The following is a 6,029-nucleotide window of genomic DNA, read 5'->3' on the forward strand; positions in this document are numbered from 1 at the left end:
TAGAGACGGGGTTTCACCATGTTGACCAGGATGGTCTCGATCTCTTGACCTCGTGATCCACCCGCCTCGGCCTCCCAAAGTGCTGGGATTACAGGCTTGAGCCACCGCGCCCGGCCTGGGTATCAGAATTTTTAAGCTCTACCCAGGTCGGCCGAGCACAGTGGCTCATACCTATAATCCCAGCACTCTGAGAGGCCAAAATATGTGAATCACTTGAGCCCAGGAGTTGGAGACTAGCCTGGACAATATGTTGACACCCCATCTCAACAAAAAACACAAAAGTTAGCTAAGTGTGGTGGCATATGTCTGTAGTCCAAGCTACTTGGGAGGCTGAAGCCCAAGGATCAAGGTGGAGATTACAATGAGCCAAGATCATGCCATCACACTGCAGCCTAGGTGACAGAGCAAGACCTTCTCTCAAAGAAAAAGACATTAGCAGAAAAGCTTAGGAACTCCAAATAAAGTCTGTAGTTTAGTAAATAGTATTGTTCCAATTTTAATTTCTTAATTTTCATAATTATACTATAGTGTTTTATACATATATATATATAACATTAAGGAAAGCTAGCCGTGCGCGGTGGTTCATGCCTGTAATCCCAGCACTTTGAGAGGCTGAGGCGGGCAGATCACAAGGTCAGGGGTTCGAGACCAGCCTGACCAACATGGTGAAACCCCATCTCTACTTAAAAATACAAAAATTAGTCAGGCGTGGTGGCACACACCTGTAATTGCAGCTACTTGGGAGGCTGAGACAGGAGAATTGCTCGAACCCAGGAGGCACAGGTTGAGCCTGTGTGTGCCATTGCACTCCAGCCTGGGTGACAGAGTGAGACTCTGTCTCAAAAAAAAAAAAATTAAGGAAAGCTGAATGAGGAGTGTAAGAAAGCTCTTTACTACCTTTTCAACTCATCTATAAGTTTACATTTTTTTGTTTGTTTGCTTTCACATCAGATCTCACTCTGTTGCCCAGCCTGGAGTATAGTGGTGCAATCCTAGCTCACTGCAACCTCAAGCTCCTTGACTCAAGGGATCCTCCTGCCTGATCCTCCTGAGCAGCTAGGACTACAGGCACAAGCAACCATGTCCAGCTAATTTTTTTGATTATTAGTAGAGATGAGATCTTCCTGGTTGCCCAGGCTGGTCTTGAACTCTTGGTCTTCCAAAGTGCTGGGATTACAGGCCTGAGCCACCGTGCCCAGCCTCCACTATTAATTTTAGAACATTTGTATCACCCCCAGAAGAATGCTATCAGTAGTCACTTTCCATTTCTCCTTCACCTAGCCTCTCCTAACCACTAAATCAGTTATGTAATCAATAACCAAATTGTGGACATTGCATGTAATTGAAATCATACTACATGTGGTCTTTTGCAACTAGCTTCTTTTACTTTGTTTTCAAGGTTCATCTACGTTATATTATGCATCAGAACTTTCTTATTGCCAAATAACATTCCTTTATATGGCTATACCACATTGTTTATTCATTTATCAGTTGATGGACATGTATGTTTTTTCCACTTTTTGGCTATTATGAATAATACCGCTATGTACATTTGTGTACAAGTTTAGTGTACAACTGTTTGCATTTCTCTTTTATACCTGAGAGTGGAATTATAGGTACTGCCAAACTTTTCCAAAGTGGCCTCACCATTTTAAAATCCCAATAGCAATGTATAAAAAATACCAGCAACATATAAGAATACCTCAGCCTCCCAAAGTGCTGGGATTACAGGCGTGAGTCACTTTGGGAGTCTGAGGTGGGCAGATCACCTCAGGTCAGGAGTTCGAGATTAGCCTGGACAACATGGTGAAACCCCACCTCTACTAAAAATACAAAATTAGCCGGGCGTGGTGGCATATGCCTGTGATCCCAGCTACTAGAGAAGCTGAGACAGGAGAATTGCTAGAACCCAGGAGGCAGAGTTTGCGGTGAGCCAAGATCCCGCCATTGCACTCCAGCCTGGGTAACAAGAGGGAAATTCCGTCTCAAAAATAAATAAATAAATAAATAGAATACCAATTTATGGCTGGCCATGGTGGCTCACGCCTGTAATCCCACCACTTCTGGAGGCTGAGGCAGGCAGATCACCTGAGGTCAGGATTTCGAGACTAGTCTGGCCAACATGGTGAAACCCCATCTCTACTAAAAAACAAAAATTAGACAGGTAGGGTGGTGCATGCCTATAATCTCAGCTACTTAGGAGGCTGAGACAGGAGAATTGCTTGAACCTGGGAGGCAGAGGTTGCAGTGAGCCAAGAATGTGTCACTGCACTCCAGCCTGGGTGACAGAATGAGACTCTGTCTCAAAAAGAAAAAAAAAAAAGGAATACCAGTTTGGGGCCAGGCACGGTGACTCACGCCTATAATTCCAGCACTTTGAGAGGCCAAGGCGGACAGATTGCCTGAGCTCAGGAGTTCAAGACTAGTCTGGGCAACATGGTAAAACCTTGTCTCTACTAAAACACAAAAAATTAGCCATGGTGGTGTGTGCCTGTAGTCCCAGCTACTCCAGAGTCTGAGACAGGAGAACTGCTTGAACCCAGGAGACGGAGGTTACTGTGAGCTGAGACTGCACCACTGCACTCCAGCCTGGGTGACAGAGTGAGAGTCTGTCTCAAATAAAAGAAAAAGAATACCAGTTTTTTATGCTCGCTTCAGGAATACATATATTAACATTGGAATGATGTGGAGATTAGCATGGTCCCTGTGCACGGATGACATGGAAATTCATAAAATGTTCCATATTTTTACTGGATAAGGAAAATGTGAGACATCTACACTGTGGAATACTATGCAGCCATAAAAAGAAATGGGATCATGTCCTTTGCAGGGACATGCATGAAGCTAGAAGCCATTATCCTCAGCAAACTAACACAGGAACAGAAAACCAGACACTGCATATTCTCACTTATAAGTGGGAACTGAATAATAAGAACACATGGACACAGGGAGAGGAACAACACACCCTGGGGACTGTCGTTGGGGTATGTGGGGGGTGGGAGAGCATTAGGAAAAATAGCTACTGCATGCTGAGTTTAATACCTAGGTGATGAGTTGATAGGTGCAGCAAACCACTATGGCATAGATTTACCTGTGTAACAAACCTGCACATCCAGTACATATACCCCAAAACTTAAATAAAAACCACAGATCATCAATACTTGTACTTTCTTTTTTTTTTTTTTTTTTTTTGAGACGGAGTTCTCGGTCGCCCCGGCTTGAGTGCAGTGGTGTGATCATGGCTCACTGCAACCTCTGCCTCCCAGATTCAAGCAATTCTCCTGTCTCAGCCTCCCAAGTAGCTGGGATTACAGGCATGTGCCCAGCTAATTTTGTATTTTAGTAGAGATGAGATTTCACCATGTTAACCAGGCCGTTCTCAAATTCCTGACCTCAGGTGATCCACTTGCCTCAGCCTCCCAAAGTGCTGGGATTACAAGCTTAAGCCACCATGCCAGGCTAATACTTTTTTTTTGAGACAGAATCTCACCCTGTCACCAGGTGGGAGTGCTGTGGCTCAATCTTGGCTCACTACAAACTCCGCCTCCTGGGTTCAAGCGATTCTCTGGCCTTGAGTAGCAGGAATTACAGGCACGCACCACCACGCCCAGCTACTTTTTGTGTTTTTAGTAGAGACAGAGTTTCACCATGTGGCCAGAATGGTCTCGATCTCTTGACCGCATGATCCACCTGCCTTGGCCTCCCAAAGTGCTGGGATTACAGATGTGAGCCACCACGCCCAGCAATAGTTGTACTTTCTATGAGTAAAAATAAATGAGTTCTTTGAACTTCAAAAAACAAACAAACAAAGAATCCCAGTTTTTCCAGATCCTGTCCAACACATATCATTGTCAGTTCTTTTGATTTTAGCCATTCTAGTGGGTATGAAGTGGTATTTCATTCTGATTTTTATTTGCATTTTCTAGATGACTAATAATGTTAAGCATCTTTTCACGTGCTTAATTGGCCATTTGTGTAACTACTTTGGAGAAATGCCTAGTCAAATATTTTGCCTTTTTTTTTTTTTTTTTGAGTTAGGGCGTTACTCTGTTGCCGGGGCTGGAGTTCAGTGGTGTAATCACGGCTCACTGAAGCCTCAACCTCCCAGGCCCAGGTGATTCTCCCACCGCAGGCTCCCAAATAGCTGGGACCACAGTGCCCGCCACCATGTTTGGCTAATTTTTTTAATTTATCGTAGAGACAAGGTCTCATTATGTTACCCGTGCTGATCTCAAACTCCTGGGCATAAGTGATCCTCCTGCCTCAGCCTCACAAAGTGCTGGGATTGCAAGTGTGAGTCACTGCACCTGACTCTTTTGCCTATTTATTTATTTATTTATTTTTAGCTCGAACGCTGTGCTGGGATCTTTTGCCCATTTTTAAATTGAGTTGCCTTTTTATTAAGTCATAAGAGTTCTTATATTATAGATGGAGCTCTTATATTATGGATATATTATTCTATGTGATTTGCAAATATTTTCTCCCATTCTGTGGGTTGTCTTCCACTTACTTGATGGTGTCCTTTGAAGTATAAGTGTCTGATTTGGATAAAATTCAATTACCTATTTTCAGGTTTTTTGCGTGTGCTTTTCATGTTATATCTAAGAAACCATTGCATAACACACAATAATGAAGATTTACTCCTGTGTTTTCTTCTATAGAAAGTTAGCGGCCAAGCTCAGGTGGCTCATGCCTGTAATCCCATCACTTTGGGAGGCCAAGGCAGGTGGTTCACCTGAGGTCAGGAGTTCGAGACCAGCCTGGCCAACATGGTAAAAACCCGTCTCTACTAAAAATACAAAAAATTAGTCAGGTGTGGTGGCAGGCATTTGTAATCTCAGCTACTTGGGAGGCTGAGACAGGAGAATCGCTTGAACCTGGGAGGCAGAGGTTGCAGTGAGCCAAGATCGCGCCATTGCACTCCAGCCTAGGTGACAAGACCAAAACTCCATCTCAAAAAAAAAAAGTAGAAAACTCATCCTCTGCCAGTTTTATACCTGTAGCTCTTACACTTAGGTCTGTGATCTATTTTGTTGAAAACCAACTGGGCGGGTGGGGTGGCTCATACCTGTAATCCCAGTACTTAAAGAGACCAAGGTGGGTGGATCACCTGAGGTCAGGAGTTTGAAACCAACCTGGCCAACCTGGTGAAACCTCATCTCTACTAAAAATGCAAAAATTAGCAGGGTGTGGTGGCAAGTGCCTGTAATCCCAGCTACTCGGGAGGCTGAGGCAGGAGACTCACTTGAACCCAGGAGGCGGAGGTTGCAGTGAGCTGAGATGGGGCTATTGCACTCCAGCCTGGGCCACAGAACAAGACTCTGTCTCAAAAAAAAGAAAGAAAAGAAAAGAAAATCAATTGACCATAATATGAGTATATGCCAATACCACACATCTTGATTACTGTAGCTTTGTTGTATGAGGCCTCCAAATTTGTTCTTTTTCAAGAATGCTTGGGCTATTCTAGGTCTATAGAGTTTCCATATGAATTTTGAGATCAGCTTCAAAAGTTTTTTCCAGAGACAGGGTCTCACTGTGTCACCTGGTCGGAGTGCAGTGGTGTTATGCTAGAGTGCACTTCACTTTTGACTTCCCAGGCTCAAGTGATCCTCCTGCCTCAGCTCCCCAAATAGCTGGGCTACAAGCATGAGCAACTACACCCAGCTAATTTTGTATATTTTGTAAAGATGGGGTTTCGCCTTGTTGCCCAGGCTGGTCTCGAACTCCTAGCTCAATAGATCCACTCACCTCGGCCTCCCAAAGAGCTGGAATTACAGGTAGGAGCCACTGCACCTGGTCAGCTTGATAATTTTGACCAACAAGATTGCTGGGATTTTGATAGTAGCAATATTTTTTTATTTTATTTATTTTATTTTTTTAGAGGCAGGGTTTCACAGACAGGTCTTGAACTCCTGATGTGAGGTGATCCACCTGCCTCGGCCTCCCAAAGTGCTGGGATTACAGGCATGAGCCACCAAGCCCAGCAGTAACAATATTTTTTTTTAAGTTACCTATTTTGAGCCAATTAG

General features: G+C 44.0%; 1 non-coding gene across 1 annotated transcript; it reads left to right on the forward strand.

Annotated features, from left to right (window-relative positions):
- The first annotated feature begins 2,643 nt into the window (after positions 1–2,643).
- Positions 2,644–2,749, forward strand: LOC119469700. Its single transcript, XR_005198537.1, has one exon. It is a non-coding gene; the product is annotated as a U6 spliceosomal RNA (small nuclear RNA).
- Positions 2,750–6,029: the final 3,280 nt, after the last annotated feature.

The sequence above is a fragment of the Cebus imitator genome, unplaced genomic scaffold (genome assembly GCF_001604975.1).
Source record: "Cebus imitator isolate Cc_AM_T3 unplaced genomic scaffold, Cebus_imitator-1.0 Scaffold776, whole genome shotgun sequence".
NCBI lineage: Eukaryota > Metazoa > Chordata > Mammalia > Primates > Cebidae > Cebus > Cebus imitator.